At 45.7% G+C, this 22,828-nt stretch overlaps 1 protein-coding gene and 1 long non-coding RNA gene across 5 annotated transcripts in view; one reads left to right on the forward strand and one right to left on the reverse strand.

Annotated features, from left to right (window-relative positions):
- LOC128344669 (uncharacterized) overlaps positions 1-22,828 on the reverse strand; it is a 45,301-nt gene that overhangs the window by 15,974 nt on the left and 6,499 nt on the right. Inside the window, exon 3 of the long non-coding RNA XR_008315978.1 lies at positions 17,917-18,064. This is a non-coding gene — a long non-coding RNA (uncharacterized LOC128344669). The remainder of the gene's footprint in view (positions 1-17,916; positions 18,065-22,828) is intronic.
- The window catches only part of LPAR2 (lysophosphatidic acid receptor 2), a 45,182-nt gene continuing 31,805 nt past the window's right edge, over positions 9,452-22,828 (forward strand). Inside the window, exon 1 of one of the 4 annotated variants that reach the window (XM_053295315.1) lies at positions 9,452-9,724. The gene's annotated coding sequence lies outside the window, so the exon portion shown is untranslated. Of the gene's footprint in view, positions 9,725-16,989; positions 17,097-22,406; positions 22,539-22,828 lie in introns of those variants that run through there. The other 3 variants (XM_053295319.1, XM_053295314.1, XM_053295317.1) reach the window with 3 other exon arrangements.

Below are 22,828 nucleotides of genomic sequence, written 5' to 3' on the forward strand. Positions count from 1 at the left end.
TAATGTTCATTGATGTATAGATATTAGGAACTTCTGATGAAGACATATGTGAAACAGACTATCATCTAGGGAGTCTGTCAAGTTTTCCATTTTCTCATCTTCATTCAAGCTACAAGAAAGTCAAGTCTTCATTTAAAGCTTCAAGACTCCAGTGCCAAGGTTGCAGATTTTCCAAGGACTGTGCAGAGGGGATTTCCTCTCCTTCTGGCGGGTGGACATTCAGCAAACTGGCACCAGCAGCTTTCCATCAGTTGGTTTAACATACTAGTGTTTGTACCAGTGTCCCCTTGGGAGTGTCTTTTTGTCATTGGGGAGTTTGTCACAGTTCACATTTGTTGATTTTTTCGCTGCTGTTTTTTGGATGCCTTTAGTTTGAGAATATACATAGTATTACTTTTCCACTGTGTCTCTGCATTTCTGTACCTTGTCCATCTTACATGGGTTCATTTCATTTGTTTGCTCCCCACATCCAAGGCAGGCCTTGGCGTCAAGGTGTCAGGCAATACGTGCATCTGCATTATTATGGACACTCATCATGGCCCATAGTTTGGAAGCATGGGTCATCTAGATGTTTTTCACTCTTGATATATTTTATGTAGTTTTCATGATGGTTGCAGTGTTGTTTTATGTTGACTGTTAGCCTCTTAGAGCACCATCTGGTGGGAAAGTGGGTCAAACATTTAAATGCTTATTGATCAGTCACTATCCCTTAGAGGCGAGCCAGGCTTGAAGCAAGGTGAGGGGGCCACAGATTTTGAATGTCAAGTTGGGTACCAGAGTCAGGGAAAGAGGCAGCTCTGATCACAAGCTTTGTTAATATAAGCCATCGGTGTCGACTCCGCACAGCCAGGAGTGCTCACTCACAGTTCCTGGAGGGGTGCCAGTGAGGTTGTGTGGCTGAGGCTGCTGGGGTAGCTCGCAGGCCTGGGCTGAGTGGCGGCTCAGTCAGGAACACTGAGGAAAGCAGTTACCAGCAGCAAAACAGTCTGGGGACCCAGGTTCCATGGAGACAGGAGAAGGGCTGCAGGAGATGACAGGGAGCCCAAGCTTTGAGGCTGCAGATACTGGCTGTGTTTAGTAACAAGGAAACTGAAGACAAGGGCTGTTCTTCCAACAACAGGCAGGCTGGACTGAGCAACTTATAAAGCTGAGGCTTGAAGGGCAGAGCCTAAGGAGTCATGGGTTGCCGCTGGGACTGCCTGCCTACTGTAGAACTCCTTCTCACAAGGAGTCCCTTTTCCTTACTCACAAGCAACTCTTGACCCAAGTCCCTTTCTTGTAGCTAAGTGGGCACTTCGCCTGTGTTCACTGAGGGCTTCACAGGCCTCCCTCCGCTGCTGTTCAATCGGGGAGGGAGGCTCCTCCTGATCAGAGTCCACAGGGGGTCTCGGGGGAAACTCCTACGCCCACGGTGGTCCAGGTATGGGGCTTTCCCTCGCTTCTGTGGCCTCTCCTGGATCCAGGGCCTTGAGAGGGCCTTCGGGAGGGTCCCTGCTTCCTGGCTCAGGGGTCTCTGCTCTAGCTGGGGTTTCAGTGGGCAAGTCCGGGATCTCTGGTTTGTTGGTCCTTGCTCCTATTCAGGCTTGTCACTGAGACACCCATCACGATCCGGTTCCCTGGCTGCTTCCTGATCAGATTCCTCTGACTCTGATGGTCCAGGGCAGTCCCTGAGATGTGGAGTTCCCTTCAGGTCAATGGGACTTGCACAGGAGCACTTCCCAGTGGATCATGGCCCCATGGCAAATGGGAGTGGACAGGTGCAAGTTTGAGTTTTCCACCGCAGGCACCAGAATGAGTTGGGACAGCCCTGCTATCCTTGTCCCTGTTAGCTAAACATCTCTGTGTATTAATGGCAGTGCTCCAGGGAAGCCAGGTGAGGGCCCAGCCTCCTTAGAAAACTAAAGAGGGGGCTATAGGGGAGGCAGGGGACTTAGTTAACATGGGGGGTCCTGGATACCTTTTTCCCCATGCTTTTAGCACTAATGCATGGGAGAGCTGATCTCGTGATAGCAAGCAGAAATTGTCCCCTTTGCTAAGCAAGGTCCACCTAGGTTTGCATTTGGATGGGAAACTACATGTGAGCCCTGTAAGATATTCCCCTTAGGGGATGGGGCCATAGCTCAGTAGAAGAGCATCTGTTTGCTTCCTGGCAGAAGATCCCAGGCCCGCTTCCTGGCATCTCCAGGTAGGGCTGGGAAAGACTCCATCCTGAAACCTTGGAGCCCCACTGCCAGTCAGTGTAGACCAAGGATTCTCAACGTTGGGTCTCCAGATGTTATTGGACTTCAGCTCCCATAATCCCCAGTCCCAGTGGCCTTTGGTTGGGGACTATGGGAATTGAAGTCCAAAAACATCTGGGGATCCAACATTGAGAACCCCTGGTGTAGACAATACTGAGCTAGATGGACCAATGGTCTGATTCAGTATAAGGCAGCTTTCTATGTTCCTATATTCCCAATTGCTATAGATGGCCCTCCCAGATATCAGAGGGCAGGAGGAATCTCAAATGTCAGTGCACTGTCTGGTCTAATAAAGTTGGATACCTTTCAGACAGTGTTGCCTGAGGGAGGAGAAGGGCTGCTTGCAAATCTGAGACCTACCACATGCATACTAGACCTTTGCCCTTCTTGGTTGCTGAAGGCGACCAGGGAGAGACCGGGTCTGTGGGTGGCGGGGTGATGAATGCCTCCCTGAACTGAACCAAGGGTTGATCCCTCCTGCTGATGAAAGAGGTGGTCATTAGGCCCCTCAAAAAAACAACCACCCTCCTCTGGACCAACTAATCTAAACAACATTTGACCAATCTCTATCTTAACATTTTTGGGCAAGGTATTAGAGCACATGGTGGCGTCTCAGCTCCAGGCAGTCCTGGATGAAACTAATTACTTGGATCCTTTCCAGTCTGGCTTCCAGCCTAGATATGGGAAAGAAACTGCTTTGGTTACACTGGTGGATGACCTATGCCTGGAGATAGAGGGAATCACTGTTCCCTCTAAGGCATGCGCATGTGCACACGCTCACAAGTTTTGGGATGCCCGCTCAGTTCATTTTAGATCCTGCTCAGGAAGGCCCCACTTTGAATACATGTGCATGCACACACACTGCCTTGATACTGCCGCACAGAACAAAACTGATTCCGCACAGAAATGAAAAAAATTAGAGGGACCACTGGAGGAAATGGGACTCTGCTAATTCTCCTGGACCTATCAGTGACCTTCGATACCATTGACGATGGTATCCTTCTGGGACATCTCTCTGGGCTGGGACTTGGGGGCATGGTTATACAGTGGCTCCAGTCCCACCTGGAGCTTCTGACTCAGAAAGGACGCTTTGGCCTCCGGTGATCCATTTTGTCCCCCCCTCATGTTTAACATTGACCTGAAACCACTGGGAGAGGTTATCTGTGAGTATGGACCACTGTGTCATCAATATGCAGATGATACCCCACTCTACCTATCATTTGAGGAAGGCAGCGGATGTTCTTAACCGGTGTTTAGAGGCTGTGCTGGGCTGGATAGGGGCAAACAAGCTGAAACTTAATCCAGATAAGACAGAAGTGCTCTGGGTCAGTAAACTGATAATCCCAGTGGTGAGGTAAATCTGGTCTTAGACGGGGCCACACTCCCCCTAAAAGAAAAGAGTATGCCGCTTACGGGTGCTTTGGGACCCAATGCTGTCCTGTGGAGGCACAAGTAGCAGCAGAGTACAGGACTTCTAACAGCTATGCTTGCTCTGCCACCTGCAGCATTACTTGGAGAAGTCAGACCTGACTTCAATCACTTGTGCTTTGGTGACATACAGATTGGACTGCTGCAATGCACTCCATGTGGGGCTGCCCTTGAAGATGGTTCAGAGGCTTCAGGTGGTCCAGAATGCTGCTGCAAGGATGCTTCTGAGCACTAGTGGAGGGAGGCCAGCGGCGGCCCGTGTCCAGACACAGCAGCGGCCCCCCTCACCCCACCCCGTACGACTGACGTCAGACACGGGTAGTAAGCCACCACCCACCACCCATTTCTGATGTCAGGCGTAGCCCTGTTTGGGAGCTGCGCCTTCTGCACAGCCCCGTTGGGAGTTAGATCGAGGCCAACACTGTGTTCGCAGGGTGGTCAGAAGCAACTCTCCCTGCCGTAAAGGCAGGGAGGGCCGCTCATGGTCATGTTGCGAATGCAGTGCTGACCATTTAACTCCCAAACAGGGCCGTGCGGCCCCATTCAGGAGCTAAACCACCACACACACACACACCCGCATCTGATGTCAGACACAGGAGGTGTTGGGGCCATGAGGCATGGCCTCTGAGGGGGAGCGGCCCGGGTTCTTTTAACCCTGTCACCCAGTGGTGGCTACGTCCCTGCTTCTGGGTGCAAGTCACTTCACAAGGGTTACACCCATCCTGCAACAGCTCATTGGTTTCCAGTCCACTTCCAGGGTTGATTCAGGGTGCTGGTCTTGACGTTTAAAGCCCGACCTGGCTTTGGGCCGAGTATCTTTTAGACCTCATTTGCTGATATGAACCTGCCAGGGCCCTCCATCCAGCATCCCAGGCCCTGCTCTTTGCCCCGCCACTAACAGAGATCCGATTGGTGGGGACAAGAGACGGGGTCTTTTCAGTTGCGATCCCTAAACTTTGGAACACCCTCCCAGAAGTGCTCTACCATGCTCCCTCCCTTAGGGTCATTAAGAAATGGTTGGACCCATCTTTTTAGAGAGCCATTCCAGCATTTTAGCTGTAACTATATCTCGTGGGTTTTTAACCTCTTAACTGTTAATGTTTTAACTTGTTAATGTTTTAACTGTTAATGTTTCAATGTTTTCAATGTTGGTTTTGATGAGATTTGTTTTTAGCTGGTTTCTGTTTTATTGGTTTTATATTGTTTTATAGTGTGTTGTTTTGATTGACTTTGTTAGCCGCCCCAAGCAGTAGTGTACTGGAGGGATGGGGTGTACTTTTTAATGCCCGGACCTCTAGGGATCAGAATGTTTTCCGCTCTGTATGGGAATAAAGTCTAGCTCCTAAAATTCTGATGCTGGCACTCAGGCATTTGAAATATTGTTCCTGCTGAGCCGTTGATTTTGAACCCTCCTTCTTCCTTGGGAACCCTTCCAGATCTGATTGTGAATTTGCCACCCTCCTGGAGGGGGAAGGCTTGGCTATGACTATTCTTTTTGGAAAGCCCTTTTTTGTGTCAGCCCCAGATCGGAACTGACTCACACCCTAGAAAAGGGAGATGAATGGAGGAACCTCACACATGTGGCAGCGATTAGAGCAAGCTGGTTTTAAATTACTCTCTGCTGCAGATGGCTAAAAAGGGGAGGCGGTGGGGTGGGGGACTCCCAAGGTCTTCAAGGCCTGTTTTCAGCAAAGCCCCATTCCACTTCCCGCCTGCCTGGGAGAAGTCTTTGGCCAGGACGGCTGTAATTTACCAACTCGTAAAACTGGGGGATGGGAGCATAGTGGCCACACTTCTAGGAAAATTTGGAGGAAAGGAGGAGATCACTGCTGAGGATCTTACCAGAAGCTCAGTGCCAGCAAAGGATTACACTGGCAAATGGATAACATGAGTAGGGTTGCTAGTGATCTCTATTAACAATCTCTATGCAGCCCTTGAGGAAAAGCACCTGCTCTGCATACAGAAGGTCCCCAGTGCAATCCCTGGCATTCCCAGCAAGGGATGGGGAAAACGAAGCTGAAACCCTGGAGAGCCACTCAGTGTGGATAATATTAAGCTAGATAGACCAGTGTGTATGTTAGACCATTCAGTATGTTCTGATAGACCATTCAGTATGTTCAAAAGCACTGAGGAGGGGCCACAAAGCACCTGCTTTACTACTGAGTACTATTGTATACTACTGTACTTAGAAGACTTGGAAAGTTCCTATACAGAAACACTGAGGAAGGATCTGGTTCCAGTCAGTATAGGCAATATGATGCTAGATGGACCAATGCTCAGATTCAATATATGATACAGATTATTATGTTCATGTGCCACATTTCGTCACACTGAGATAAGCAAAGCCGAAGCAGACTCTCTCTGTCCAAATACAAAACAAATGACCAACAATTAGAAGTAGTGAGAACGGACCAATAAGAGGAAAGTCAACAGACACAAATGTAAAGTTCTGCATTTTGGGGAAGAAAAACCAAATGCACAAGTAAAGGATGCGGGTGACATGGCTTGACAGCAGTATGCATAAAAGGGACCTAGGCATCTTAGTGGACAAGCTGAACATAAGCCAGCAGTGTGATGCAGTTGCTAAAAAAGCTAATGCAATATCAGGCTGCATTAACGGAGGCATAGTGTCCAGATCACAAGAAGTAATAGTTCCACTCTATTCTGTGCTGGTCAGCCTTCACTTAGAAGACTGTGTCCAGTTCTGGACCCTGCATTGTAAGGAGCACATTGATAAACTGTTATGGGTCTAGATGATGTCAACAATGATGGTGAGGGGTCTGGAAATCAAGTTCTATGAAAAACAGTTAGCAACATAGGAAGAACACAGGAAGCTGCTGCCTTATACTGAGTCAGGAGGAGCTGAGTATGTTTAGCCTGGGGAAGAGAAGACTAAAGGGAAATATGACAGTCGCCTTCAAATATCTGAAGGACTGTCACACAGAAGGAGGAGGCTTGTTCTCTCCTGCTCCTGAGGGCAGGACTAGAACCAATGGACTGAAATGACAAGGAAGCAGATTTAGGCTAGCCATTAGGAAGAATGTCCTAAGAGCTGTTCAACAGTGGAACAGTTTGCCTCACCATGCAGTAGTTGGCAGCTGCCCTTTACTGGAAGTTTTCCAACAGAGGCAGGACAGCCACTTCTCACAGGTGCTGTAGCAGTTTCCAGGTCTGAGCAGGAGTAGAAGACCTCCAATGACCCCCCAACTCTCAAAAATCTAAGATTCTATGAATAACTATTTTATTCATTATGAGAAAGGGAAGTTTCCATTTGTCCCCCACTTGTCTCCATGGTGATCACACCATAATATGAGGAGAAATGCTTGCTGCAGTGTGCAAAAGAACCAACGGTACTAGGGCAGGCTTTCACACAAGAACTTCAGAGCATGCCAGTGAAGCTTCAAAGGAGGAACATAATGCTGAACAGAGTAGGACTAGGCCCTCTTTCATTTTGCATTATCTGCAGACTGAGTAATAATTGTAGCCACCCTTTTGTACATGCAACCAGAGTGAACTTTTCCCAGAGATAGTGCCAGAAGTTACAACTGCTCCCAAGGTTGCCAGTGTGTCACTGCTTTAGCATCTTTCTCTTTCTTTTAAGCATGAAAGCATATGTATGGGGTGGAGGCACTAAACTCACGATATAACAGAGAGGACTCCAGATTCCATTTGTAACAAACATTACCTTCCAGTCATCACAATGGCAAGAAGAGCCTTTTTAGGAGCCCCAACATGTTAAACACAGTTGCACTTGTGACTTTGTAGTGCCTCTCCTGCTACCTCCAGTGCTCAATGAATTAAACCAAGAGCAATGGTTCTCAATCTCGGGTCCCCAGACGTGGTTGTTGGACTACAGCTCCCATCATCTCAGCTGCAATGGCCTTTGAGGATGATGGGAGTCGGAAGGCCATTGTGGCTGGGAATGATGGAAGTTATGATCCAACAATCTCTGGTCTGGGAACTGCTGACCTAGAATAATAGCATAATCCAGCCTGCATATGTATCTCCATACATAATGGTGCATACATGCATCTTCATGTATACATACAAGTCTCTTCATACATGTCGGGTGCGTGTGGGGTCTGATGCTCTTGAAACATACACAGTGAGGCTGTTCTCACAAGCAGCCAAGACTGGGCTAAGGCCAGGGCTCAGGGCTCCTGGTGGTGCTGGTGCCTCAGCAGCAAAACCATCTAGGGAGCCTGCCTGTTAGCCAACGTTAAGGGAGCTAGCACACCCAGGGGCGTAGCTAGGGAAGAGGGGGCCCGTGTTCATCCCTCTTTCTGGCGGCACCCCAGACTGAGGGAGATAATGAAGAAAATAGGGAGGGATGCAGCTGGAGGGCCCTCTGGAGCTGGGGGCCCGTGTTCTTTGAACCCTTTCGTTCAATTATAGCTACGCCCCTGAGCACACCATTAATTCAGGCGAACAGCTCATCTGCCAGCACCAGCCAGCACTGACACAGGAGCAGCAGACTCCTAGCCATCACTGGGGGGGGGATCCCCAAAACACATCACACCCTCATGTGTGGTGCATTGTGGGATTTCCAGGGGCCAGGATGACATGTTCTGGCCCCTGAATCTCTGCACTGCCTAGGGCAGCAGTGGCTTGTCTGGGCACGTGATCCGCGTGCCCAGCAACACTTCTTGATTGTCTGAAGGGAAGGTAAACTCTTGCAGCCTTCCCTGCCACCTGTTCTCAAGTCTGTTCACGGGATCGTGAGAAAGGGCTCCATCTCTAAAATTCAGACGTGCCCTTTAAAACTTGTTCCTTTCCAGACCTGAGAACAGAAGCAGAATCCTCGCTGCCTCACACCCCCTAATACTTCCCTCATTTCTTTCTCTTTTTGATAAAAACCTTACTCTTCTACCTTACTCTTCTTCAGTGCTTACCTTACTCTTCTTCAGTGCAATTCAGGGTGCCCTACATGGTTCTCCCCACCACCACATTGTAACCTCCTCGCAATAGCCCAGTGAGGTAGGTTAAACTGGAGATGGTGACTGGCTCCAGTCACTCAATGAGCTTCATGGCTGAGTGGAGTGGAGATCTGAACTCAGGTCTAACCACTACATCACACCTCCTCTAAATAAAACCCAAGTTTCCACCCCTGACCTAGTCTCACCAACTACCATCTTACTATGCCCACAAAAATCGTAAGTAGCTGTGCTGACGCATTAGGGTGGGAAGCCACAGTCTGGTAATACATTTATTAGAACTAACTAAAACCACACAAAGCTGCGGGCAGCAAACTTCTGAGAACTCTCCATCAGTGGGGGTGGGATAGGAAAGCAAGGGGGTGTGGAGGAATACACACACCAAAAATGGGGGTGGGACAGGAAAAGGGCATGGCATAGAATCCTCAACTTCTGCAGAAAATCCAGCCTGATGAAGACTTCTGCAGAAAACAAGAGCTTGCTGCTCACAACTTTGTATCATTTTGGTTAGTTGCAAGAAAAGTTTTATCAAAGGATGGCTTGCTAAGCTTCACTTTATTTCACAGAGTCGAGGACAGAACCCTGGACTCCTGATTCTCGGGTCCTCTCCACCCTTCCTGCTATTAAGCCCCCCCTTTCCCCTCCCAGAACTAGGAACCCAGTAGAAGGAGCACCCCATTTTCCTTTGTAAAGGCCAGGCAAAGTTTTCCTGAACAGGAGGTGCTCAGATAACAGACTCTCTACTAAAAAGACTCAGGTTACAATTCCTGGGTGGCTCAGGTCTCCTGCCAGGCAAAGGAAGGAAGGCGGGCCTAGGGGAGGCCGCGGGGAGGGATGGGCAGGGACAGAGACTTGCCTTGCAGGAGTCAGCATTTCTTAAGGTTTACACTGTGACAAGAGTTGGAAGCTGCTTGAAGGTGGCGTGGGGATTTATTTATTTTTTTCTTTTTCTTATTTTGTCTTCCAGTTCTCTTGAAAAGCAAAGGAAACGAACGGCCTGGGTTGTCCAGCAATGCCTAGGAACTCACTCTCAGGAAGCTACCCTTGGCCCCAGCAGCGGTGGGGAGACCAGTGTTAACACGGCTGAGTGTTGGAGGTGGTGCTGCTCGGGTACTCACTCAGGTAAGCGCTTCCTGTTCCTGCTTCGGAGCGGGGCTCCGGGGGGCGGCTGCTGGTGTGCCGGAAAGAAGAACGTCTGCACTGGCAAAACCTGCCTGCCCAGTGCTGGGGAACAATGGAAGCTAGCTGGGTTGGAAGCCGGGCGGGGGCCGGGGGATAACTTCTCCTTACAACATATACTGTCAAACGGCGGAGGCTGCTGGAGGAGCCCTCCCTTGCTGAAGGAACTGTGCGATTGATTCGAGGCCAAAGTTGCCGGTGTGTTAACTGTATGTGCACTGCAACAACCTCCCCTTAGTTTGAGTTGCATCTTCTTGTTCTGCTTGGTGTGTTTTCCTTTGGTGGTTGTTTTTTGGTTGTTTTTTTAATTTGGGGAGGGGCAGGAAAGGGCAACTTAATTAAAAAATGCTCTCTTTGGAGAAGGAGTCTGAACTTGTTTAAAGGCGGAAGGTAGTATTTAAAGAAAGAGATGGCTCGGCCCACAAAGGAATTCCGATTTGATCAGGCAGGTAACAAGAGCTGGCCGGAATTCTAAGAATCTCAACATGTATTTGGAGAATAATGTTTCTAGCCCTCGTGGCTGGCTGAAGTCTGGTAACATGGTTTCCAATGGGCCGTTTCGAGAGAAGAGGGTACTCTGTGTCCTGAATCTGATAGGAAAAGGAGAAAAGCTGGTGGGACCTAATCAGAACTTTTCTTCAGCTAAGAGTCCTGGATTCCTACTCCCCTCATTAATCCTCTAGTCATCAAGAGTTGATCCCAGTAAGCCTGGTTCCCGGCTCTTCAGTTGTCTTCATGGAGGGGACAAGAAACAATGTGTTGCTCACTTTGAACGAGTGGGCTGCACTCTAACTGCAGAAATGTGAAACAGCACTGTTGTCTCTGTCTGCTGTGCAAAGAATGTTGCTTATTGAACAATTATTTTACGAGGCTGTAGTGCTGGAGAGGAATTCTAAGGTATAGGATTGGCCACGGGCTACAGTATAAAATGGAGTCCGCAGTCCAAATCCCAGACAGGGGTCCAACTTCAAGATGAACTTAAAACATCTGTGCCCATTTATTCTCATATAGAATCAGTACATTTCTTGGGTTTGTTTGTTTGTTTGTTTAACAAATGCACTTTCACACAGCTGAATTGACCCAATAGGAGAAAATAACACTGGATTAATACTGTGGCTTTATGTGCAACAAATACCTGCTGGTTCAGTGCAGGCAGTCATTCCAGGTAATGGAACAACTGCTCATACACACCTATGGGATGGACATCTGACTGCCACCCTGATCTAGCATGAGGCAAGGTGAAATGGCAGACATTGTCTGCATTTCCGGCCTCAAAATATCTTGGGATGGTCCTACTTTTGCTGTTTTATTACAGGTTATTTTGTAGGCATAAGATCAACCTTCTCTTGGCTCCAAATATGTGCAAACTCAGCAGGAGGCTTCTTGAGAATCTAGTGAATGCACAACTTGCTGCAACTGAGGGAGGATTCCTTCTATCACATAGTCATTGACAGAGGATGCTAAAGGAATCGAGCAGATACCTTCCTGTCTTCACACATAGAATTGATCTGGCATCACTCCAGTGCCAAAGTTAAGGCTGTGTCTATTGCACTAATCTTGTAACAGATAAGAGGCGGGGGAGCAATGATTCTCCCAAGCTGTAGTATGATTCACAGGTAACAGTGGCTGAGACCCTGATTAATGGAGGGTGCATGTTAGTAGGGTGTGTGGACACACAGCAGCATCCCTTGCATACATCCCCCCCCCCGCCCCGGTCCTCCTGCTCCTGTGCTGTTGTGCAGGAGGGCTAAGAGTGCTCCCTGTACTCTGTAAATGCTTAGTAAAACTGGAAATATGACACTCACCCTCTGTGACATGTTTTTGATCTTACTAAGAATTTATGGACTCTTAGCCCTCTTACATAACAACCGTGCTGGAGCAGAAGGACAGGAGGAGTTGCACAAGGGGTGCTGCTGCAGACCCATACATCCTGTTTACATGCGTGCTTCATTAGGAGATCAGCTAGCATATTGATAGGACAAAAATATATAAAGGATTGTCATAACATGGAAAGAAGAGAATCCCTAACATGGAAGGAAGGGATGGCCAACTGGTGCCCATATAGTGCATCCATCGACCAGATTTTTCACAGCCAGCCCCAAAGCATCCCTCCCTTGAGGTCAAGTAACTTTGCTTAGTGCCTGATGTTTATTGTAATGGGGAGGAAATGGATATATTTCCTTACCTCAGTCTGGAGTTTCCAAAATCCAGTGAGGAGTCTAAATTATTGATGTCTTAGATTTGTGGTGCAGTACCAGTTCTGACATTGTTCTCTCCAAGGATTAGGGAGTTTTCCCCAAATAAGTTTTGATGGGAAATCCTATCATAGTGAAGGGGGAGATTCCATGATGAAGGGGAAGATTCCATGATGAAGGGGGAGATTCCGTGGCTCTGCCTTGGAATTGAAACAAAGTCACACAGCAAATATTGGAATCAAATATTCCTGGATGTCAAATACAGGTATCATTTAGTCAGTCAATATTTGAAGCCAAAATTCATACACAATGTGTGAGATCATCTTTTGAGAGCTAATCTATCTCTGCTCTGCTTTGTCTCAACCAGTCAGTAGTATCCAGTGTTGCTAGGGTTGCAAACTCTGACTAAAGCCATTTGTAGAAAATTCTTCTCTCCGTTTTTCATAGTATCAAGTACTGTTTTCAGTAGTGACTTGAAGATTAATTCTGATTCCTGGAGACTCCAGTCCAATGCTGGAAGGTTAATAAGAACAGCCCTGCTGGATGAGGCCCAAGGCTCATCTAGTCCAGCATCCTGTTTCACACAGTGGCCCACCAGATGCTGCTGGAAGCCACAGGCAGGAGTCGAGGGCAGGCCCTTCCTCCTGCTGTTACTCCCCTGCAACTGGTATTCAGAAGCATCCTGCCTCTGAGGCTGGAGGTGGCCTATAGCTCTCCAACTAGTAGCCATTGAGCCGGGTCTCACAATCACTGAGACCCGATTTCTGCAGCAGAGCGGGGAAAGTAGGCTTTCTCACGATCAGAGCGGGAGCTTGGGGTGGGCGGATCGCCCGCCCACATGATTACTAGCTCCGTCACGGAGCCAGCGGGGGCTGGGTAGCTTGGGGGCCTCGTGGCCCCCGGAAGATCCAGTATGCCCTGCGCAAGCATGCAGGGCATACTGGGAAGACCCCCAGAGCCGGGAAGCAGCTTTTTGCCTCCTCTCCGGGGGTCTACTCATGAGTAGCCATGGCTCGGAGCTGCGCCGCAGCTACTCACGATCGGGAAGACCAGGTTTGTGGAACGCTCACTCCACAAATCCGGGCTTAGGGGAGGGCTACAAAAGCGGGCTAGCCTCTTGTAAGCCACCGGGCTCACCTGCGAGCCCAGTGGTTTACAGGAGCAGCAAAAATCGGGCTAGGCTCTCCTAGCCCGATTTTTGCTGCTTGTGAGAATAGCCCCATTGATAGACCTCTCCTCCATGAAGCTATCCAAATCCCTCTTAAAGCCATCCAGGTTGTTGGCTGTCACCACATCTTGTGGCAGAGAATTCCACAAGTTGGTTATGCATTGTGTAAAAAAAAACTTCCGTTTGTTGGTCCTAAATTTCCTGGCAAAGTTGGCAACCCTAGATGCAGCTGGATTCAATATACTTTTACTAAAATAATCTGTGTCCACATTATATGTTAGAATTTGCTATGTGATTGAGCATTGTCTCTCTTCTGGTCCAGGGCATGCTTGTTGATGTATGTGTCTGTTTTCAGGCTTGGGGATGAAGTCTAAGTTTCAATTAAGCTTCTTCCTTGTTACCTTGAATTCAAACTGAGTGGTTCCCCCTCTCTCTGCACAAGAGTGTTAGTCTGTTTATTGTTTTCTAAGCCCATGTTTTAGATAGCAATAAATATCAAACTCTTGTTTCTCATTTAAAGTTGGCTTCTTGTTAAGTTACGTAGAGGATAAATAATTACTCTGCAACATTATATACTACATCTGGCAGGGTATCGTGTGAGTCTTTAACGCTACATCCCTATTTTGGGTGACAGCTGTTCTAAGGCAGGGGTTTTTGTTTTTTTAATCTACCTTTTAATGTAAGTTTTTCTACATCATCTTGTTAGCTGCTGAGGGACCAGTGATTGCACAGAGGATTTGGGCTAAGTTGTAATGCAAACAAACTATTCACAAAGAGTGTAGCCAGGCCTTTGGAGGTTTACCATCACCCCACATAAAATGAGTGGACCTGTTACAATATGCCACATTCTATAGTGGTCGGGAATTTTATCTACCATTCCTGATCTTTTGATGGAGGAACCTCTGCTAAAGCAGTAGTTCTCAACCTTTCATAAGTGAAAGTTAACTTAATTAACTTAATTAAAATTAAGTGAGCCAGCGTGGTGTAGTGGTTAGACTGCTGGACTAGGACCGGGAAGACCAGAGTTCAAATCCCCATTCAGCCATGATACTAGCTGGGTCACTCTGGGCCATTCACTTCTCTCTCAGCCTAGCCTACTTCACAGGGTTGTTGTGAAAGAGAAACTTAAGTATGTAGTACACTACTCTGGGCTCCTTGGAGGAAGAGCGGGATATAAAAGTAAAAAATATAATAATAATAATAATAATAATTTTAAAAAATAAAATATCTTACATCCCAGCAGTCACTCTGTCAAAGAATCTGGGTCCCACCATTATAAAAGCAAAAAGGCTACTTTTTTCAAGATGGACACTTACATGTTTACAGGCATTGTTATATTTATCATTTATGGTAAATTTAAAGGACATTAAAATTGCAGTGTATTCTTGGGAGTAAATTTTATTGTTATGGCTTTAAAACACAAACAAAAATAATAATTCCATTAGTAGTTTCTGGAGAGCTGAAACCAAATCTCTTTAGTCCTTGCGAGCTCATTCTTATTATAGGGCAGACTATAATGACAGGTGGGCATGGGGATTGAGGGAGAGTGATTTCTTAAGCCTCCTTCAGACATTTCAAATGAAAGAGCGAAAGAGCAGCAGAAATCTCATGAAAGAGCGGCCCGAAAGAGAGGCCGGCAGTCACTCTGCCCTGCTGAGCAGTTGCCTCACGCTTATAGCAAAGGCTGGGAGCATGTTAGAGGATGATTGTGTGAGCAGGAGGCTGATGTGCCGTCCAACACACTTACAGCCTTTGCTGTTTCAGACAAAGGCTATAAGCATGAGGCAACCACTCAGCAGGGGAGAGTGACTCAGAGCTGGGCGGGACTTTTGCCTCTTTCAGGGCGGGACTTCCATCTCAAGTACAACCTCTATTTTATAATGTCTGAAGGAAGCTTTAGTAATTGTTATGAAAACCCTGGACCCCACGTATTACCAGTGGAGAACCATTGCACTAAAGGGCTTCTAAGGAATCCCAGGAACACATTTGAGCTTTTAATTGGAAAAGGAATGCAAATGTGTCAAGACACCCTAAGTGCTCATTATCTAAAAGATCCCTGGAGTTTTACCTTGGTCAACCCCTCTGCCACCCCACTGAGATTCATACCTGAGCTGTACAGGCTGAAAAGGCATGCTCTTTTAACTTCTCATCCATCAGGCTGACCCGGAACAAGACATCCCTGCTTTTGAATACTGTACACCAGCTTCTTTGTTCTTCACAACACACCAGCTGGGTTATTTTGTTATTGAGAGTAGTCTTGTTTGTGGACACCCTGTTGTGCTAAGCTCCAAGGTCAGTTATTGCCTAATTGCAGAGAAAATCCAGACACCCTTGAAGATTAGGAAAGTATTTACCTGTCGGCACCCAGCTCTGCCTGTACTCTGGTCTTTGCTTCCTTGTATCTCAAAAGAATTCTGAAACTGTCTCTCCAGTTCTGTCACTTCTCAGCTGGGCTTTTGCCTCTTGGGGATGGGGCTACAGCTCAGCCCTAGAGCATCTGTTTTGCATGCAGAAGATCTCAGGTTCAATCCCTAGCATCTCCAAGAAGTGGGGCTGGGAAGGAGTTTCTGAAGAGCCCATGCCAGTCCATGTGGACTATACTGAGCTAAAAGAACCAATGGTCTGACTTGGTATAAGGCAGCTTGCTATGTTCCTGAGGTAGATGCATTCGCAAGTTTCTAGGTACAAAACAGCCCACACAGACAAAGTAGCCTAGGATCATTTCTCTCACCCTGTAGTCATCTATATTTATTTATTTAACATATTACTATGCTATACCGCCCAAAACTTGTGTCTCTGGGTGGTTTACAATTAAAATCATTTAAACATTAAAATCACTAACATTAAAATCATAGAGTCATCAAGACAGATAATAGATTTTAAAAGAATTGAAAATCATTTGAGATAGGCTTTGCTTGCCAATTACATATTTTGTCCCCCAGTCACCGCTGGTTAAGCAGGTTTTTGAACCAATACAGAAACCTGCAAAATCTGTTTGCCCAAGGCAAGGGTGGGATGAGTATAAATGCCACAAGCAGCAAAACCTCTTTGAAATTGCTTTAGCACCTCTGTGCTAAAATCTTGTCTCCAGAGTCCACCCTGAATGATCTGCTCAAGTGATAAAGAGGGCTTTATCAACAAATGTGTGCAAAAATAGTAATCTATGATGGGTTCTCTGATGGTACAAACTTCTGATGGTACAAAGAGGGGATGGGGCTGCTCTGGGAAGAGCAAGAAGGTTCCAAGTTCCCTCCCTTGCTTCTCCAAAATAAGGCTGAGAGAGATTCCTGCCTGCAACCTTGGAGAAGCCACTGCCAGTCTGTGTTGACAATACTGAGCTAGATGGACAAATGGTCTGACTCAGTATATGGCAGCTTCCTATGTTCCTAAACTCAATTGCTCAAAGCTGAAGGCCACTGCTTTGGTTCATAATTTGGGTCCAAATGTAGCTTAGGTTCCTGATCCCCTCACTGATACTTTGGGTGGCACTCTGACGATGATATCAGTCTATCACTTCAGAATCGAATCTACAGCCTCAAGTTTGCCCTTTACATGGAGTCAGTTTGATGTGAAGTGGATTGCTCCTTCATCAGAGTTTCTTAAACATTAACTCACAAAATAAGTAGGGTTGAAGAAGCCTATTAAAGAGTACTTAATGGAGTAATCACCCACCTTTTACCAGTTTGTTGATTAAATGTAAATATTTGCATATTACCAATCTTAGCATAAGTGCTTTGAAAGATACTATGGAAGTGTAAAACAACTTACACTTTAATTAAGAAAAGCTGACACTCATAATTTAAGGGAAAGTCCATCTTGTATTTCTCTTTTTATTTCCTATTGGTTTTTGGGTTCTTTTGTGGGAGAGTGAATAAAAATGAAAATCTGTGCCCTTGACTCACAGACCCACTAATGAAAATTGGCTTACTCAGTAAAGCTTGCAGCCCTAAAGGTAAGCTTTGCAAGATTTTATTAAATCTTTTAAAGTTAATTATCAAATATTATTTAAGATAAGCAAAAGCTTTGCACATAGTCATATGTCAAGTAAGATTAGAGTTTACTAAGTGGAACAGGACATTGACATACATTTGTTCTTCAGCCCTAAAATAGGGCAGCATGTTTTGCTTGAATGTGATCCGAATGACTTCAAAAATACTTAACCTAATTGTAATGCCTTTACTTGAAGCATGGCACAGTGGGTGGGGAACACAACAGGAACTGGGGACTTTGAGAGCCTTTCTAGACTCTCTCTCCTTTTTAAGAGCAACCAGTGTGCATCCATTATTTACTTAGTTGCTGCAAGAGATCTATACTTCTTTTAAGTGTTGTTGTAGGAGATCTGGACTTCTTTCAAACTGATAGCATTTGGCATGCAGGAGTTGTTCTTTCTTAACATTCAACCCACAAATTGTGATGGGAAACTGCAGTTTCTCTCCTAACTAACCTTTCCATTATCAATGTGAGTGCCGCGTGCAATGTGGTTGCACAAGCGTCATAGATGTCTGTCTATTTATACACACCCCACCTTCCTACTAAGAAGGTCTACAAGGCAGCTTAAAATAATTATTGTGAAAGGGGACATGGTTTGTGTGAATGGATTTTACCCCTCTTAAAAAATAAAAAGGTACATAATGAACCTAGTGACTCTTCAGTCTCAAGCTTCACAAAAGTATCTAAAATGTTGACAATCCTATAGAGTTGACCCAGATCTTTTCCCCTATTAGTGGGAAGCATTTTGCAGCCCTTTTGTTAAAGGCAGCAAAACTCCTTACCTTGAGTAAGAGCAGGATTTTATGAAGTCCATCCAAAGCCTGTCATTCTCCCCTCAAGAGAATATGGTGGACATTCAAAACATTTTTAGAGTGCTTTTCATGCTCACTGGCAAATGAAGACTACAGCAATATTTGGTGTTCCAGCATCCTGTTGATGGAGGAAAGGACTGCAATCATTTCTATACTGAATATCTGAGCTTTGCTTGATATCACTATCTGTTCCTATGAGACACCTGTTCTAAATTGTGAAAGCAAAATCAGCATTCAGATAATAGTAGTAATTAGCATTCATATAGTGCATTTCAGGTGTTGAGTACGTGTCTCTCTCTAATCTTTACAGCAGTCTTGAGAGATCAGCTAGTGGTGTTATTCCCATATTGCAGATCAGGGATTGGCCTGTGTATACTGGTGAGTTTGTGGTTGAGGTGAGGCAAACTGGGGACAGTGCTGGCTCCGTAGGGGCCCTTGGCAGGAGCACTGTGAGTCCTTCTCCGTGGATGGGCCCTGGCTTAAGTTAGCATGGGGTCCCGCCCCCGCTGCCTGTCACAGCCTCGAGGGTTTGGCAGTAGTACCAGCTCCTCCTGCTGTCCTCTGTCTTATTATTTATTTATTTGATTTGATTTGATTTGATTTATATACCGCCCTTCCAAAATGGCTCAGGGCAGTTTACAACAGAATAAAAACAAGTAAAACCAGTTAACAATTAAAATCAAAACTATAAAAACAGAATCTTCAAATGGGCTTTCTCCAGAGGCTTCTGCATCATCACAGAGGGCTCTGAGGAAGTTCATTTACAGATAGGGAAAACGGGAGGAGCTGACAGCAGAGTAACTCATTCCATTAAGAGTTGTTCAGTCTTAAGGGGACACCTTCTTCGTCATGAAACCCACCGCCCACTGAGATCATCAGGAGAGGTCCGTCTGCATTTGCCACCAGCTCATCTGGTGGCCACTCAGGGACGGGCCTTCTCTGCTGCTGCCCCGAAGCTTTGGAATGCGCTCCCTAGTGAAATAAGAGCCTCCCCATCTCTAACAGCTTTTTAAAAGTCTTTAAAGACATATCTGTTCACCCAGGCTTTTAATTAATATTGTTTTAATGGTTTTAATGCTGTTTGAAAACATTGTTTTAATTTTTTTAAATTGTTGTGTTTTAAACTTTGTTTTTGTTTTAACTAATGTTTTACTTTCTGTTTTTATTTTGCTGTAAACCGCCCAGAGATGTAAGTTTTGGGCGGTATAAAAATGTGTTAAATAAAAATAAATAAATAAATAAATCACCTCCTCCCATCATACCCTCCACACAGCAAATTGAGACATCCCTGCAAAGGTGCAAGAATCTCTGGGGGATGCTTGCATTTGCAGATGAGATGCCTCTTTGGCTGTACTGCATGAAGATAGGCACTGGGCAGGGTCTCCAGGGTCAGCCATGGGCCTTCTTGATGGCCATGAACCTTCAGCAAGTGCCCTACTTGGCCAGCTCAAATGGTGGGCCTGACACAACTCTAAATAAAACCCAAACAAGTTGTTACAATACACTCCCCTTATAGGGCTATGTACAGGATTGCCAACTAATCAGAAAAACTGGCCTGATGTGTTCTTGTGCCTCTAATAGCAATTTGATCTGCAGAAATCAGCAGGTGAAGCTTTTCATAGAGAAGCCAAAGTCCACAAACTGTTTAAAGGCACAGGAGGAGGGGTGGTAAGAATGAAGTTGGCAACTCTATTTTATATAGTAACCCTATACTCAGTATCAAAGAACTCCAAATTCTGTAGAAGAAACATCTGCAACCAGCATACATTTTGCAAGTTAGGCAAAAATCAATGTGCATGTTATTGAACTTTAAATATTCAGATTTATTTTACAGGGTAGTGGGAGATAGTGCTGCCAACTCCTGAACTCCTCTAGCTGTGCCTTTAACAATGTTTTCACAACATGGAGATAAGCATTTATTGCCTGCTAATTGTTGCAGGCCACTGTTAAATGGTACAGCTACAAATGCTTTTTAAAAAGTTGGCAACCTTTCATGTGTATAGGAAGGAATAGGTCCATAACTTTTTGTTGAAATGGGATTTTCAGTTTCTGTATACTAGTAGCCTTGACACTATAATATCCTACTCCAGTTTTTTGGAGGGGAAGAGAGGTAAGTTACTCAAGATGAGCATCAGTAGGAGGAATTTAAAGAGCTGTGCTCTTTTAAATAAGTCTTTGAAACAATTACTTTTCTCACTCCATTGCATCTTTCATTCTGCTTGTTTGCAGAAGGAGGAGGATACTGTATGTTGGTTTGAGGCATGCAGGGCGTAGTGTTGATTACGTGAAGGAGGTGTGGAGAAAAGGAAGCCAGCCCCATACAACTTGAGTCCTGGTGGCGGGGGAGAGGTTTATGAATCTGGAATCTAGACGGGCCAGTTTGGATCATGTTTCCCCCTCACTTTTCATCTTTGTCTTCTAAGCCAAAGTCCTGCTGCACTTGCATTACATAAAGAATGACAAGGAGTTTCTGTTGTCAATAAGCCTCTGTCACAACGAGGACTGGAGTCCTCAGCCACAGTCTGGAGTTCCGTGTGAGCAGAAGCTGTCCCATCCTGATAAACCTCAGGGGGACATTCCTTGGATGTGACCATGTGGTGTGTGCAGTGCAATCTCCAACACGAAAAAAGTATGAGGAAACACTGCTTGCCTGGCATATCTGTACTGTACACACTAAGGCCCTTTGCATGTGCAAGGAAACTGTTAGATTAGGATGACAGTCTTTGAGGCATTGTGGAATGAAGAATTTGGCTAGGGATCTCCCAAACTCACTTTGCTTTGGAAGCTGAAATCCTGGTAAGCATTTTTGCTTTGTACTTAAGGAATGGAAATGCCTCAACACAGGCAATAAGGCTGCCCACCCAGGACATTTTTTAAAATCCCTTTCCTTGCCATCTCTTTCACAGCCTGAGCAGCGGGGAAGCAACCTGCCTAGAGAGCAGGAGGCTGTTGGTCCAAATCCCCGCTGGTGTGTTTCCTAGAATATGGGAAACTCCTGTATCGGGCAGCAGTGATATAGGAATGTGCTGAAAGGCATCATCTGATACTACGTGTGGGAGATGGCAATAGTAAACCCCTTCTGTATTCTACCAAGTAAACCACATGGCTCTGTGGTCGCCGGGAGTCGACACCGACTCAAAGGCACAACTTTTCCTTCCTGCTTGTTTCAGCCATATCTGCAGCATTGCAGGAGGGCTAAACAAATGCAATTTCTGTGCCTCAGTTTATGCGCAACTCCTCTACACATTTTCTTCTGTAGTCATTAGGATTAGTTTCCTAAATTTCCTAAGAGAGAAGGCTTGGGAAGGCCACAGAGAAAATGTAGGAAACTAATTCTAATGACTACAGAAGAAAATGTGCAGAGGAGTTGCTGGAGCTCAGCAACAGATCACCTGCTTTGCATTAAGGATGTCCCAGGTTCAATCCGTGCGATCTCCAGGTAGGGCTAGGAAAGAGTCTCTGTCTGAAACCTACTGTTAAGTCAGAATAGACAAAACTCAGCTTGATGGACCAGTGGTCTGACTCAGAAGGCAGCTTCATGTGTTCATCTTTGTCAACAACAACAAATATTTACCACTTTTCAACAAAAGTTTCCAAGATGGTTTACACAGAGAAATAATAAAGAAATACATAAATAAGATGGATCCCTGCCCCCAAAGAGCTCATAATCTAAAAAAGAAACATAAGATAGACACTAGCAACAGTCACTGGCGGTACTGTGCTGGGGGTGGATAGGGCCAGTTACTCTCCCCCTGCTAAGTAAAGAGAATCACCATATTTAAAAGATGCCTCTTTGCCACAGGGATCACTACTGGCAAAAGCACTCCCTATATTTGTGAGCATCAATATAACTTGAAATGTACTTCAAACCAAGAGCTGCCCAATGAACAACTTTACTGTGCAGTCGATATTGAATCTGAGACAAATTAGATAAGGTTTCAGGCTATGTGCCTGCATTGAGCACTGGCCATGCATTGATCAGCCAGACCTGTGAGATGCTTCCTGAACAATAATAATGACCAAGAGCAGGTCAGGTGACAAGCTCTGACCTCTATTAATTGCCATTGCCATGGGAGCCATGAATGTCTGGGACAGAGTTGTCTTCATAATGGCACCTGTGTTGTGGAACTTCCTAGCCTAGGAGGCCCGACTAGCTCTTTTGCTTCCAGCAGTTAGGCAGGTGGTGCTGCGATTTTCATCAAAAGCAGCTACTAGTGTACCAGCTCTATTGTGATCAATTCACTAGTTTTGCTTTTAGAGTGTATAACTTTTCTTTTTATTGTTGGTTTTAATTCTTGATGTGAGCTACCTTGGGAATTCAAGGTAGAATGTAACCCTTTTAAGTGACTAATTAAAAGTTCCCTGGTTGCATTTGCTCTTTGATGTAAGAAAATGAAGGGAAAGCTTGCTGGACAGATCAGCAACAGCTGGACCCTGGGCTAAAAGCAGCCAGATTCCTGAGGGTACAGTTGGCTTCCCAGAAGGTGTGTGCAAGTGTGGAGGAAGCAGCAGCCCTGGAAATGGGATGTGCATGGATAGAAGTCTGCTGCTCTCCAGATCCTCCTCTAACTAGGGAAGAGGCAACTTTTAAAGTAGGATTTAATAGCAAAGTAGGCACTAGTGAGACATACCCTCCCTTTGTGCATCAATTTGGTATGCTTAGGGAGTAAGACCACAGGAGGTAACAGAAATGTCCTGAAAAATACAACCCTAACAACCCTTTTAAGCTGGAGTGATAACTCTGAATTACTAGCCACTATTGCCATCAACTTTGGCATAAATACTACTTGGTTTCCAGCTTCTTCCTTCCCTTTCTATTCTGTTAATGATTAAAAGAGAGAATCATAAAGAAAAGGCCCCTATGGACTATTAAGGGATGGGG

The sequence above is a fragment of the Hemicordylus capensis genome, chromosome 2 (assembly GCF_027244095.1).
Source record: "Hemicordylus capensis ecotype Gifberg chromosome 2, rHemCap1.1.pri, whole genome shotgun sequence".
NCBI classification, from domain to species: Eukaryota; Metazoa; Chordata; class Lepidosauria; order Squamata; family Cordylidae; genus Hemicordylus; species Hemicordylus capensis.